The 15,962-nt window shown below is 36.3% G+C and overlaps 1 pseudogene; it reads left to right on the top strand.

The window, feature by feature from the left end:
• LOC104319249 (multidrug resistance-associated protein 1-like) overlaps window positions 1-14,672 on the top strand; it is a 39,931-nt pseudogene extending 25,259 nt beyond the window's left edge.
• Window positions 14,673-15,962: the final 1,290 nt, after the last annotated feature.

Here is a 15,962-nt window from a genome sequence, read left to right as displayed (position 1 = left end):
GAAGATAGTGCAAAGATGAAGTAGAAGACACTCAACCTAGCAAGTTCAGACAATGCAGGACACTTAAGCTTAACCACCCTGGTCCAGAAGTGGTAGAATTGGATGTGTCAAATTGTAAGCCCTAATCCTGGGCCCAGACAGGGGCTGAGAACCAAGTTGCACCACACTTATATGCCTTAGAAAAGGGTGGTCTTACATCTCTAGCTGACACCTATGTAGGGCAAGCTCAGTTTTATCTACACATAATTATACAAGAAATGAAAAGGCCATACCTAGTGTTGTCTTCTGACCATAACATTATTCTAACAACAAAAATAGAACAGCTGAGGACAGTTCGTGTCTCCATAGGAAAAATTTACAAGATTTTATAGTATGCATTTTTGCTTAGGAATAAATGGATATATTCTTTCTATGATGATACAAGAATATTTGAAAGTGTTTCTTGTTTGCAGTTCTTCCTTTGATCAATGGAAAATACTCAATAACAATAAAGAAAAAGTTGCCACTGCTGGTGTAAGTATTAGTAATGGAATAGGCTTTGACATTTGTTTTTATAAAAATGTATTATTTTGCAGTTGCAATTTTCTGTTTCTTATTAAGGTTACCTGACATCTCATTACTGAATTTAAAATAAATCTTACAGATTTTGACCAAATTTTAAGTGTGTAGTCTGAGATTTTTGAGATTTTGATGATCTGCTACTGGCTGTATTTTCATATTACATTTAGGTCCAGTCTGTTTGCATATTTCAGAAAGAAGAAGATTAAAAAAGCTTTACCTCTGTTAGAAAAACATTCTGTCTTACTGTTAGGAAGTTTAAATACCTGTGTCCTGGAGCAGAGACTAGAAATTTTGCCTGGTAATACTGCTGCAGTATTGTTTTATGTTAGAAGCTCACTTTCTGCAGTCTCCATTAAAAAAATATGCCACTGCTAAGGAGAGGGAAAAGAACAAGTGAAACAGTGTGCAGAAGGTCAAAACTTCCTGGGAAGCTACAGTTTAATTAAAATAAGAATGGGGAAGGTGGAGAGGGGAAGAAGGTATGAGTTTCTAGCAAGGTGGTAGAAATAGGCACTTGAAAACAATGAATTTGCAGAAGAGACAGAAGAGTTTGTGCCAACTAGAGCTCATTTCACTGCAGACCCTGTAATGAAATCCAAGAATCTGTCATTATTCTGCTCCTACCAGTTCTGCCTTTCAAGTGGCCTAGCTAAGTTTGGTCCCATTAGTCTCATTTACACCAAGGATGAGAACTTTCTCCTGCCGATACTAATTTCCTTGGCTCCAGTAGCACAGAGTGGTAGTTCTAAAGTTTCTAGTTCCATTGATGAATAGAGTAAGGTTTGCTTCATACAAACTGCCCAGGAATTGTACTGTTGTTTGATTGTTTGGTTTGTTTTTATTTGTTTGTTTTGTATAATCTACATATGTAAGATTTTTTAAGTCTGAGACTGGAAACTGGCACAAGCAAGATTGCCTAGAATATGAATCATTAAAGAGCAGAGTATGGGGGGAGAGGAAACCTTTTTGCAGTATGATTTTATATACCTAAGTTACCAGATTTAGTTAAATTCTTTAGATTTATTCTGAATTTAATGTATCTGAGTCACATTATATAATATGTATTTGCCTTCACAATGATAATGATTTTAAGAGTAACTCTTTTTAATATGTTCTATTTTTTAAATATATTTAGATGAAAATGTCAGTTGTTTTGAAATACCTCCAAGCCTTCGGCTGGCGATGGATGTGGCTAACTATAGCTGCTTATTTAGGACAAAATGCACTAGCCATTGGACAAAATCTGTGGCTTAGCACCTGGACTGCAGAAACAGCAAAAGTTAATGATTTCACAGAATGGAAACAATCACAAATCTATAAACTTCGTATCTATGGGCTTCTGGGATTCATACAAGGCAAGGATGAGCATTTATGACTGTTTTCTCACCATTTGCCAAATTTGATCTGCCTGAATATGTGTTAGTAAAGAAATAATGCTGGTTGTTTCATAAACAGAATTGTATGCAACACAGTATCATAGTTTAATCTGGGGAGAGGAGAAGAGATGTACAGACATGTCAAAGAAAATGCTGTTTAATTTTATGATACTTCTGTGAATTCTTGGAACATCCAAGTGTAACCTAATGAATTTATGTTGGCATCTCAGTGAGGAAGGAAACCTGTGTTGATGTGTAGTGGCATGCTAGCATGAGAGAATTAATTGCAGGAAAAACGTACTTATGAAGTAGTAAGATGTATCAACAAAATACAAATATGTACATTTGTAAATCTAAGATATGAAGTGGGACTGTGCTTACTGTGGTAGAAAACAGTGACAGAAACAAGCTCCATTTCCTTTCCCGCCCCAACCATTCATACTGTCTTTTAATGTATCCATTCACAAGGTCTTCCCGTTTGCTGCAGTGCCCATCTGCTCACCAGGGGATCCCTGTCTGCTTCTTGGGCATTGCATCATCAGCTGTTAGACAATGTGTTGCACCTTCCTCTTCAGCATTTTGAAACTAATCCAGTTGGTCAGATCATCAATAGATTTACAAAGGTAAAGGGAAAACTCATATGTATTTTCCATTTTATGAAAATGAAGCTTAAGTGACTACAGATTTAACTCCATTTAGTATTGCTGAAAAATTAAAGATACCAAAGTAAGTGAATGCAATATCTAGGAATAGAAAGCTGTTTCAGTACATAAAAACTTAAAAAACTATTTAAAGCTATTTTCTTACAAAATCACCAAAACATGTTATTAGTAGAAGTTGTATAGACCCTGTCCAAGATCACTGGGAGGCCATTCCTCAAAGGCCATTCCTGCAGTGCAACAAGTTTACCAGACCTAAATCTGATGTTTTTTTAAAAAACCAAACTATATTTTTCTTCGATAGTATATTGCATATCAGAATGAAATGTTATTGTCAAAACCAATTAATACATTAAATTCACATTCTCAGAGGTATATATACTTAAAGTGAATGTTATTTTCTATTTTTGTAGTGTTTTGGCTTTAATTGGAACCTCTAATACACAAACAAATGTTATTTACTATGACTTTAATACCTCCCACTCTCATCATAACTAGATTGTTGCAATGCATTACCAATTACTGAAAATACAGTGACTGTTCATAGCTGTGTTCTCAAGAATAGAACCAAGAGTGGTTGCGTGATACACTAGAAGGTGAGTTGACTTAGGTTTCACTCAAGCCCCTAGTCTTTGGTAGCAATATACTGTAAACTGGGTTTGAAAAAGCTTTACCGTGTACAGTAAGAGATTAATATTAATATTTCAGTACACTTCTAGAATTAATAACGGGAGCATACAGGAGTTAGGATCTGAATTCCTGGCCTTCTTTTCAGTCTGCTATGCTTTACATAAGCTGAATAGTATTGAGTAGCAAGATAGCAAGACCTGTCTCTTTTTTACTTCAAACACTCTGAGCCTGTTCTCTGACATACTATGAGTAGTCTAAAAGCTATTATATCTATTTCTCTTTTAAAAACCAATAATGATATATGAATACATTTTGTTACAATATAATCAGGAGGGATCCTACTAATTTTTATTGAAGATACTTTAGTTTGATTCCATTTTTAAAGGATGCTTTCTTCAAGTTTTTAGTGGAATTTACTCACAAAATCTTGATTCTTCTGTGCATTATTACAGGACTTATTTATAGTGGACTTACGATTCCATTATTACTTACGAACTTGGCTAAATTGTACACTAGATGTTATTGGAACCATTCTAGTTATCACATCTGCCTCACCACTATTCATAGTGGTAGTTATTCCCCTGGGATACTTTTATTTTACTATTCAAGTAAGTGCATTAAGCTTTTATAAGGGTTTCTAGATGTATGTGGGTGAAATATCCAAAGCAGTCAAGGGTACAGGCTTAAGTTATTCCTTATTGTGAAAAAACCAACCCCAAACATATATATATATATATGTACACACACACACACACATATATATATATATAACATTTGAAATTGCTTTCAGAAAAAAATCTTCAGGCTTCTTAAAAGGAAATTAGAACACTTCTTGAATATATCCTGTAATGCTTGGGAACTTTTAACGACTTACATTTTTCTCTTTGTATTTTCCTTATTCTTAGGAAGATACATTTTTGATATAGATCCCACCAAGAAATTTGATGAAGTTACCTGAAAATATGGGGTGTATATTATAGTGAAAGTTAAAAGTTGAAGGGTAACCCTGAAACAGCAGATATAAACTAGAATGATACCTACACTACCTGTGCTATTTTTTGTCAAGTGTCAGTTATGCTACTGAGAAACCAAAAAGTAATGTTTCAGAAAGACTCATGGCTACATTCCTGTTTCTTGATGCTCAAAGTATGGTCTGTGATTAAAGACCTTAAAAGATTCTTACAATAAGAATATAGAGGAAGGAAAAGAGCGTCTGGAATCAGTCTCTACTAAGGAATTTAAATATAGACATCTTTACATTGGAGAAATAAAGGCTGTCTTTCATTTGAGAAAGAAGTGGGACATTCTAATTTGAAAGTTTACATAGAAGTTTTAGTTGGTTGTTACACACCTCTTGTGTTATAGCACATTTGCTATAGAATTTGGAAATAATGTTCTCTTATTTTAACCTTGCCAGTAATTTATATGTTGCAGTTATGTCAGCGTTACAATGTTGGTGTGTCCCAAGAGACAGATTTTTTTTCCTATGCTGTTTGTGAATACCTTTTTTTCTGTGTAGACATTTCCAACTTTTTCATATTCAAAATTTACAGGAATTACTTAACAGATTACTTAACTGGAAATAAATATGGCAAATACTTTAGACAATGTAAAAGAAACTGTAGCAACTTAAAATGTCTGTTTTGTCTGTACTGTTTTATTAGTGGTACTACATAGCGAGTTCACGACAAATTCAATGGCTAGGAGGAGCATCACGTTCCCCTGTGATCTCCCACTTCAGTGAAACTCTTGCAGGGGGATCAACAATTCGAGCATTTGGCCACCAAGAGAGATTCATTAGAAAAAATAATGATGTTGTGTGTGAGAACTTAGTTTACTTCTACAACAGCGTCATCTCCAACAGGTACTTTACAGCAGTTCTGCATCTGTGACTGAGCTGAGGCACTTGACTGAGCTGAGCTTGAGTCGGAGTGAACCCACTGAGAAACAGAAGTTTGAGAGCAATTTATCCACCACTCTTTGTAATGAATGCATAGATTATGTCTAAGCACTAGGATGATTTCTTCTTTATGTACCAGAAACTAGCATGTTTATAGAAAATATGCATATGTTGTCTGGGATGAGAATATTAAAAAAAAAAAAAAAATTACCAATAGGCCATAAGCATGGACTGTGCTACATTTCAACTAACAGTTCCTCTTACAAGTTTATGAACAAATCAAATTTATAGTTCAGTAGTTCATGTGGAAGTAGGTCTTGAGAGTGGAATCTTGGGTTTAAGGAAATAAGTCCATTTCCTCTCCTTCCTTTGTGATGCAGTTCAATTACTGGCAAAGATTAGCAAGGATAAGATTTTCAGTTCTGTTTTTCAGTCAAATACCTGAATCTTTTCCGGATAGGAAGAGTAGGAAAGTAGTATGAGGAGTGAAGGGAGCACTAGCCAGGAGTTGAGACCTGCGTTTTGTTTTTAGTGGTGCTACCAGTTCTAGATGTCATATTCCCTCCCCAGTCCATCTGTAAAATGGGAATGATAGTGCTTATCTCTCTTGTAAAGTGGGTAAATTGCCAATATAATGATCTCAAAGAGTCATTATATTAGCAATGTATTCACTATACTATAAAAAATTTGGAGGTAATTCACTTTTTTCTTTGCCTTGATTTACTACAGGTGGCTATCTGTCAGGCTTGAATTTCTGGGAAGTTTAATGGTGTTCTTTGCTGCACTGTTTGTAGTACTAGCTGGAAATACAGTGAGTTCCTCTGCAGTGGGTTTATCAATATCCTATGCTCTAAATGTAAGTAATGGTATAAATTTTTTGCTGGTATCACATTGTATATGAAAAGAGAAGAATGCATAAATGAAGTTGTGTAGGTGAATATACATGGTGGCATCGATGAAACTAAATCCCATGGGCAGAACAGAGTTTTCCTTTGAATTCCATTAATTCTGGGAAGCTTCACATTAATTATTTTCCACTTCTGAATTTAGATGAAATAATAATTATTCAAACATATTTAAAAATCAAGTTGATGAAACTAGGTATGGTTTATTTTTAAGTATTTTGTTAAACCAAATAAGAACAGGTACAACTATACTTCATAACTGATTTCTTGTTCACTTACTGAATGTTATGTAGGAATGCTTATGTGGAAGTTGAATAAAATCATTTACTTTGGCATTGTTCTTGTAAAAGTAATATGTGAGAGCCATATTTGAAATATGTCAAAGTAAGATGAATTGTATTGATAAGTTGCTAGTTAAAATAAATCTTAAGTATTATGTATACACAAACTAAGCATCCAAGTTTCTTTAATCTTGTGATGCTTAGGAGTCTAGCTGTATCCAGATTCTCATTGTGGTAAGTGCTTCAGAAACACAGCTGACAGATACTATTGAATAGAAATACAAAAAAAATATACAGACAATTACCTGTCATGGCATATCCACATCACCCCCAACTCAAAAGAGTTCCATTTTCTATTATTCAGAGATTGAAGAATCTCCTTTATATCATCCCATACTTGGTGATGACAGTCACAAGTACTGCACAATTTTTCACCTCCGTCTGATGTCAAATTGACACCATTCTTTTTTTAGTTGCATACAGCATCTCAAAACAGTTGACTACTAAGAATTCTTTTGGCTCACTTTTTTCCTATAGAAGTGGGAATATTTAACCATGGAAGTGGTACCAATTCTGTCTGCAGAAGCATTCCCAGTGTTTGAAGGCGACAAATTTGCCAGACATGGTAGACCAAATACATATGTCCATTACAAATTCTTTGTTCTGTATTGCTAGCTTACTTTACCTAGGGAATAGTACAATAATGTACCCACAGTATGAGCTGTATATGTTTTTCCTTTCAACATATCACATAATTACTGTGTACTTTCTGTTGATCCTGAAGTAGTTCCAGATTTCTGGAGCTGTTATACTCATTGGTCAGTCTTAAAAGCAGACAAGAAGTGCTCAGAGGAACGCCAAGATGAGTGATTTTCTAAGCGATAGTTCATTTGGCATGTCATCATTTTCTGTACACTTTTTGGCTTCTGTGATTATTAAATTCAGGGTAAGTTTTGAAATCAGCATGCTGTATTCTAGTAGAATCAAATTTTTACATTCTGTCATGCAACTATTTCCCCAGACAATTCAGAGTCTAAATTTTTGGGTGCGTAAAGCATGTGAAATCGAGACCAATGCAGTTTCAGTTGAAAGAGTTTATGAATATGCAAAAATGGATAAAGAGGTGAGCATTCTTCTTGAAATGGTGAGCTTTCTTCTTGAATATTTATTTATGTGCATAGAAAATTATTAACTTCGATTGACTTTAATGTTGGTGAGTGGTAATAGGTTACAATTTGTTATTAAATACTTTCTCTTTTTTTTTTTTAACATTGAGAATAATATGTAGCTTCTTCATTACATTTATAGTCATAGCAGTTTTATTCCTATTTTGACCAGTAAATTGCTTGGCATCCTTCTAAGCAATGGATTTTATAGTAAGACTAATGCAGCTACAGCTCAAGTAAACTCTCTTATGCTATGTGCAACCAAGAGGAGCATTTTAAGATGGGAAGAGAGGCCTGTCAGACCCCTAACTGTTAGTCACCTCACTTCTGGAGAGACATTTGTTTCAAGCCAATTTGCTTTGTTTATTGTGCTTTTCTGAAAGTAGTACCCATGTCACGTACAGAGGCATAAGAGCCTTAGTCTGTCTTGGAAACAAGACTCTCTTCTACCTCTTCATTCTCTTTTACCCTTTCCCCCATGTTTATGTTTCTTAACTTCTTTTCACATCTTTCTGTTCTCTCCTACTCTTCTTCTTAAAATGTTTCCCATAAAATATGCATTTTAAATATTTGGGAGATTAGGCATCAGATTAAATTCAATTCCTGTCAGTTGATGGAACAGATACCAGACTATTAGCAACTACCCAGTTAAATGGAGTCTACTTTTTTAAATGAGTGTATAAGATGTTGTTAAAAAAACCCAAAAAACACACAAACCAAAACCCCTGGAAAAAAAACAGGTGGAATGTTTCTGCCCAGTGTTCATGAGCAGGTTCTCCTTCCCTTATATTGCATTGGAATTATCCTAAAGCTCCAGGGATTTTTAAAGATATATATAATTTTTCTAATGTTTTTATTAACTTGTAACATTTTTACTGTCATATACTGAAATACCAATGGTGTTAATTCCAGGAACCATGGATAATGTCAAAAAGACCACCAGCGGGGTGGCCAGATAGAGGAATAATAGAGTTTGTAAACTACAAGGCTCAGTACAGGAAGGATCTTGCTTGAGCCCTGAATGATGTCTCTTTTCAGACACAGAGTAAAGAGAACATACTGTATATAAGAAGAAATAAATCGGAGGTATAAAATTCTGTTTCCTAACTTTCTGCTTCAAAAGGATTTCATATGAGGAGACTCCAGTACTAGATACAGCAAGATGATGTTGAACAGGGAAGATGTTAAGTGGATAAGACATTAAAGAAAAGACAAATGAGAAAGGGAAAAGTATTTTCTCCTACTATGTAGAAATTCTTATCCCTGTAAGAAGCTGAGATAATGTTTTATGAATTTAGCAGTTTTAAGGAAGATCCAAATTTGAAATTAAACCTCTTGTCCACCGTGCTGAATATTTATGTAGAGGAATATGCTGCCAGATTAGTGCTAATCAGCTTTGGGTTTGGGGTCAAGGAACACCAAGTGAGACCTAGTTTAGAGTCATTGGTTTGAGCTGAGGAGTGCTAGACAAAAGGGAGGGGAATGGAAAGGATTCCACTGAACCAGGCGTAGGCTGTACAGCTTCTGAGGGAAAGCCGTGATTGCGAGTCACGTGTTCCAAAAGTGAGTTTCAGTTTTATCCACCTATAGGATTGCATGTTGGTGAAAGAAACCGAAGTTTTGAACTGAAAGTTGACACTGAATTCACTAATCATATTTCATATAGAATGTGTAGCATGGAAAGTTATAGCCTTTATCAGAAAACTTTCTGTTTCAGGTTGAAATTGTTGGAAGAACAGGAGCTAGTAAATCAACACTCACAAATTGCTTGTTCAGAGTTCTAGAGAGATCTGAAGGCAAAATAATTATTGATGGAATTGATATATCAACTATTGGACTCCATGACCTAGGTGGAAATCTTAACATTATTGCACAGGTGAGTTGTGTTTTAGAGAGAACTTTTTTTCCTTTTTGACTAACACAAGACACGTTTTTTTTTGAGAAATTATAACCCCAAAGTTCACAGGCTGCCAAGAGACAGAGGTATAAAACTCCAATAGAGTTTCAGTGATCTTTGAAAACAGGCTCTGTTATGGCCTATCAGGCTTTAGAATTGGATTTTTGAGAATCTTAGCTATTTCATTAGACAGTAATCTTCAGTACTGCTGGCATAATGCTATCCTGAAAAATGTCACAACTGCATGTTGGCAATTACATGGAAGAAGCCTCAAAACAGGGAGACCACAAGTATGACATTAGGTTTTATTATGCCAGGTTTAGTCTTAGCTAGAATAACTCATAGAATCATAGAATGGTTTGGGTTGGAAGGGACCTTAAAGATCATCTAGTTCCAAACCCCCTGCCATGGGCAGGGACACCTTCCACTACACCAGGCTGCTCAAAGCCCCATCCAACCTGGCCTTGAACACTTCCAGGGATGGGGCATCCACAACTTCTTTAGGAAACATGTTGCAGTGCCTCACCACCCTCACAGTAAATATTTTTTTCCTAATATCTAATCTAAATCCACCCTCTTTCAGTTTAAAGCCATTACCCCTCATCCTATCACTACATGCCCTGGTAAAGAGTCCCTCTCTGGCTTTCTTGTAGGCCCCCTTTAGGTACTGGAAGGCTGCTATAAGGTCTCCCTGGAGCCTTCTCTTCTCCAGGGTGAACAACCCCAACTCTCTCAGCCTGTCTTCATAGAGGGGCTCCAGTCCTCTGATCATCTTCATGGCCCTCCCCTGGACTTGGTCCAACAGGCCCATGTCCTTCTTCTGTTGAGGGGGCCCAGAGCTGAACGCAGGACTCCAGGTAGGGTCTCGCGACAGCAGAGTAGAGGGGGAGAATCACCTCCCTCGGCCTGCTGTTCACATTTCTTTTGATGCAGCCCAATGTTCTCCAGAATCTATATGTGTATAGCTACATAGAGTGTTTTCAAGTCCCACCTGAAGGCAAAAATATTTTAAAATAACTGTAATTATGTCTGAAAACTGTAGGGAATAAAGTGATGTATACACGAATCATGTAATATGTATTTAAATTAATCTGCTATGGTCTGTCACATAAAGCTGTCCCTGCTTACTTCAGAACAGGGCAGGAAACTCAAGTTTAGTTCACATATCATTAGGATTGTGTTCATGCTGGTTGTCCTGGTTTTGGCTGGGATAGAGTTAATTTTCTTCTTAGTAGCTGGTACAGTGTGTTTTGGATTTAGTGTGAGAATAACGTTGATAACACACTGATATTTTAGTTGTTGCTAAGTAGCGCTTATCCCAAGTTAAGGATTTTTCAGTTTCCCATGCTGTGCCAGCAAGCAGGTGCACAAGAAGCTGGAAGGGAGCATGGCCAGGACAGCTGACCCGAACTACCCAAAGGGATATTCCATACCATAGAGTGTCATGCTCAGCATAGAAACTGGGGGCAGTTGGCTGGGAGGGGCAGATCACTGCTCAGGCATCAGTCAGCGGGTAGTGAGCAATTGCATTGTACATGACTTGTCTTTTCTTGGGTTTTCTTTTTTTTTATTTTTAATTTTATTATATTCCTTTTAATTACTACTACTACTATTATTATTGTTGTTGTTGTTAGTATTACATTTTATTTTACTTTAGTTATTAAATTGTTCTTATCTCAACCCATGAGTTTTACTTTTTTTCTTCCGATTCTCCCCATCCCACTGGGAATAGGGGGAATGAGCAATTGGCTGCATGGTGCCAAGTTGCTGACTGGGCTTAGACCACGACACTGGTAAACTGACTTATGTTGAAATGCTCTAATATAAAGTAAAACCTAGAACACAAATTTAATGGTCACCTGAAGACTTTTTGCATGTTCCCTGAATGCCATTCATAAAAGCATTTTTGTGCAGGGGTCTTGTTAACATCACTTACAATAAATTTATCTGACACTTTCCAAAGGACAAGATACCAAAGCTTTCAGTGTGCAGATACTTTTTCAGATGAGTCAAATCTATCTCATAGAAAAAGTTTTTAACAATCATATTCAAGTACAGATTTGAAAATTACTTCAATGGTGTTCTAATGCAAGTAACATGAAGTTTAAATGAAGAATATGTACACGATCTCATACCATTTTAACAGTCCTTTTTGGTCACCTAGCTTCCTAAAAATTATCACTGTTCTGCTTGCATGTAACTTGCTGGTGAACGTTGTTGGCCTTTTACAGTCTACCTATTGGGTCACAACCATTGTGACTGCACTTAGACAAGGTGTCCACTGCCTCTAAAAACATCAGTTCTGTTTATAAATCTGTGCAGGTATTCATATGTTGTCAAGTACTGACTTCTTAAATTTGCCATTTTAAGAAAAAGGCTTTTGTGTACATCCAAAAAAAGTGTATAGACTTAACTACTGAATGCTTGTTTCTACAGTCGTAAGTGCTGGATGTGACCTATATGCATCCTGGCATGTACTAGCCTATGTGTACTTTTTTCCAGACATTCCCTGCTGTATTCTGTGCACAGAAGCTAGTGATGCTCATTTATGCAATAATTGCTTTTGTTTTTACTTCTGAATATGTCACCTTTCCTGTAGGAAATTAAGAATATTTGAATCATAATCATAGCCTTCTAATCTTTCTTAACAGTGCTCATGGATGTAGTATCCACTGCTTCACAAACTTGACAATAGGAATAACTCATATGTTGTTGCAGTTGCCAGGTGCTGGGCAGGTCTTTAGTCAGCCATAGAACTGGTAGTACAGAGAATGCATAAGACATATTTTGCTCTTTACATTTCACCTTAAAGAAGAACTGAGCACACTGAGACCCCATGTGATTTTTTTGTCTTTTCATCCCCAGCTTCAAAACATTACAATTTCCCTTGCAAAGCTTCATTTCCAAAACAATTTGTCCCAGTTCCCTATGTTAATGTCAGGATTTGTGGCAGGCTGTTTTAGGTTTGTGTTGGAATTGCGCACTCACGTTCTGCTGTTATTTAGAACCCCGTCTTTTTTTCTGGGACACTGCAGTCAAATTTGGATCCACTTGGAAAACACTCTGATCTGGAACTGTTGGGAAGTACTGGAACTGTGTGACTTAAAGGATTTTGTGCAGTCACTCCCAAAGAAGCTCCTTCATGAGATTTCAGAAGGTGGTGAAAATCTCAGGTACATAAACAAGAAAGTGCTATTGCAGTTATTTTCTGATACTGTAAAACTATGTTTCTTCCAGAGAATTTACATCAGAAAGTGTCAGTATAAAAATGACACTTCTCTCATCATTCTAAGTAGAATTATTCTGGTAGTACGAGTTTCTTTGAGGTGGCAAACTGTTCACAACTGGATAAAGTTTTATGGCCTGTGCTGGAAAGCCAAGGAAGTAGACTATTTTCAGCTGAAGTATATGAGTAATTGTAAAGGAGTGGGGGGAGAGGGGCAATTCATGCACTGCCTACTTAGATTTGCGTAGAAAAGTACTCATTTATTTAAATTTTAAAAACCCCAACAAAACAGAAAAGAAAAAAAACCCAAACCAAAACCAGCAAACTTCGAAAGAAGACAAAACTGCAGAGGGCTTATTCCTTTACTTTATGTGCTTTGCAAAGCAACTAATTTTTTCCATGTAAAACATCAACCCATAGTTATGTAACGAGGGTGACACTTGAAATAAAACGACTCTAAGCTCTAGGACACAAATACTGAAGCTTCCGTCAGCAAAGGGGCAGGTCTTAAATGGAGCGTACTGAATATCAACTTGAATTTTTTTGACAGATCGTTTTCAGGAGGAAGTTTCTAGAAGGCATACACCACAGCTAACATACAGGAGTATCCAAACCTTTACACTGAACATCATTAAAAAGTGGTTTAGCATTCAATCTGGCTTATTCAGAGTCCTCATTATAATGCAAATATAGAAATTGTAGGCAAGACTAGGTTTACACTACAAAGTTCAGCCACAGCTGTTTGAGTCACACCTAACTATTATTGGTATGCTGAGCAAGAAGAAATCAAAACTTCCAAAACAAGGTGAACAGATTTCAGTCTTTTGAGAAGTATAAAGTGTTGCTAAGAAAGGTAGAACAGATAGGCTCCACAGTAATCGCAGCTTTATATTGTTCTTCCCTTTCTCAATGTGCCTGACCTGGCCTTCTCAAATGTATTTTTAACAGTGTTGGGCAGAGACAGCTGGTCTGTCTGGCCCGTGTTTTGCTCCAAAAAATAAAAATCCTGGTCCTAGATGAGGTGACGGCTTCTGTTGACATGGAAACAGATAACTTGGTGCAGCCCACCATCAAAAGAGAATTTTACGACTGCACAATATTAACTGTAGCCCACAGGTTACATACAGTAATGGATTCAGAGAGGTAAGTAAGTTTTGGTAAGCCATTTTAAAAATAAATGGCTTCCTTTAAATGGATCAGTTTTCAGACTTACTAAATTTTACACTCCAACACTTTTTACCTTAGTATCTTTGTATCTGTACAATCCAAGGTATCACAAAAGACTTCAGCATCAATATTATTTAAATATCAATAGACTGTGTTCTGTTTCCCCCTTCTAATTACAGAATTAATTTAATATTTTTCCTGCTAAGGTGCAGGTATAAGCTACTATTAAGACCACTTAATTCTCTAGAGTAAATGGACTATACTATAGAATTTTTACCGATTAAGCAAAAATGCCATTTTCAAAAGGCTTTTTAAAATATAGGAGTTCCTAGTTTTAGAAACCAATGAATTATCTTGTTCAGTAATATTTCTTCCAAGTAAGAGTTCCCATTATCCAGACATAACTGTATTAGGCCTGGAAAATATGGTTGAATAGCTCATCTTTCTTTTCCTGTAATCTTTCTGCTTTTGCATTGTAGAGTGCTTGTTCTGGACGCGGGAAGGATTCTAGAATATGATACACCACATAATTTGTTACAACAAAAAGGTGCCTTTTCTGAAATGGTTGCAGAGGCTGGGATAAGAAGATAAAGAAAACTGATGAATGAATTCTTAATGAAGATGAGAATTCCTTACTCCAGTAAACACTCGAGGGATATGTGGCATTCCTGATGTTATAAAATGACTAGCTTACTCAAAAGCTCCTCACAACAGTGCTGTTTACTACAACTACAATCTGTATATATTGATCAGGCTTCTTAAAACAACTTCCTGATTTTATACAAACCACTTATTTTGATCATATTGGCACTGCAACAACACAATGAAGCAGTAATTTTCATGGCGTATTTTAACTGTTGCACTAATAAAGACTGATTGAAAAATAAATCTTGCTGTTCACATACTGGTTTTAATTTTAAAGTAGTACTTAATTAAGTGGCCCTGACATGCCCATTTAGTTAATACATTTATGATTGCAAATTCATCAAAACTGAAAACTGCTTATTGTGTGGGCATACAGGCAGATGTCACTTGGTGCTGATTTTTAGGACATATTTACATGTATACTTAGGTATTGACCTTGCGATTTCTGAGTAACTGAAAAATTATTTCAAATAACCAAAAACCACTTCTTATGTATCTAATTGAGGACTACACTATCACATTGTGAAAGAATCCCTGAAAAAAGGGAGTCAGGTGCAGCTATCACTTTGCTAGTAGATTTTAATGGAAACCTCAGTACTAATTACAGCAGCAGGACAGGTTACGTACATTTACTGAAAGTGTCAGTTAAACATGCCTACGCTTCTGTAGGCCACATAAATATTCATTTCCATTTTTATTACAGTTCCTGAAACTCTTCAAATTCAGTAACAACTCAATCAATACAATCTTATCTTCAAAACTAAGAGAAGATCCCTGTCAACTGCTTTAAAAAAATCAAAACCGCAAACTATAACAACAAAAAACCCCCAAAGTACATGAATAAAGTTTCAGGCTACAGCCCTGTTGTATTACTTTAATATTGACACCTGATTAATATCAAGTAGGATCTTAATTTCTTGCCTGATAGCAAGCAAACTGTATTTGCTGTTTTAGAAAGGTGGTGGGAAGTGATGGAGGCTCTGATGGGAGTTCCTCAAAGATGTGATTCTACCACAGCAAAGGTGAATGATTTCTCTATCCTTTCCTGAAGGTAAAAAAGAAAGTCTCTTCTTCCTACATTAAAGACACAGTACTACCTAGTTTAATTGGCTACAAAACACAATTAAATATACTATCATCACTCGCACAAAACTATTAGGAGTATGTAATGATTTTAGACTAGCAACAACCCTGCCCAAGTAACTGTTATCTTCTGAAAGTCTTGGAAAGATTGGTGTGACAAATTTTCTCAGGAGGGAGAACAGCTTCCTGCTTTTCATCTCCATTTCCTCTTCTTTCCCCCAAGTGAGGCCAACAGTACCTTGCCAACAGAGCAGAACCTTCTCATACCAACATTTAACTTCCCCAAAACATTCAAAAAGTGCCACAGCCAGACTCTGCTGAGGCTCTGCTTCCCTCAACCTTGTCCCCATCCCTTACCCACCTTCATGCTCCTCTCCAACCCCACCCTTACCTGCAAGTATCGCAGGAGGAACTGGAAAGGTCTGAAGTGAATGAGTGCTATTCCTAAACTGATTAATAAGTTTTA

The sequence above is a fragment of the Haliaeetus albicilla genome, chromosome 6 (genome assembly GCF_947461875.1).
Source record: "Haliaeetus albicilla chromosome 6, bHalAlb1.1, whole genome shotgun sequence".
NCBI lineage: Eukaryota > Metazoa > Chordata > Aves > Accipitriformes > Accipitridae > Haliaeetus > Haliaeetus albicilla.
Note: the sequence above shows the minus strand (reverse complement) of the source record. Positions and strands in the feature narration are given on the sequence as shown.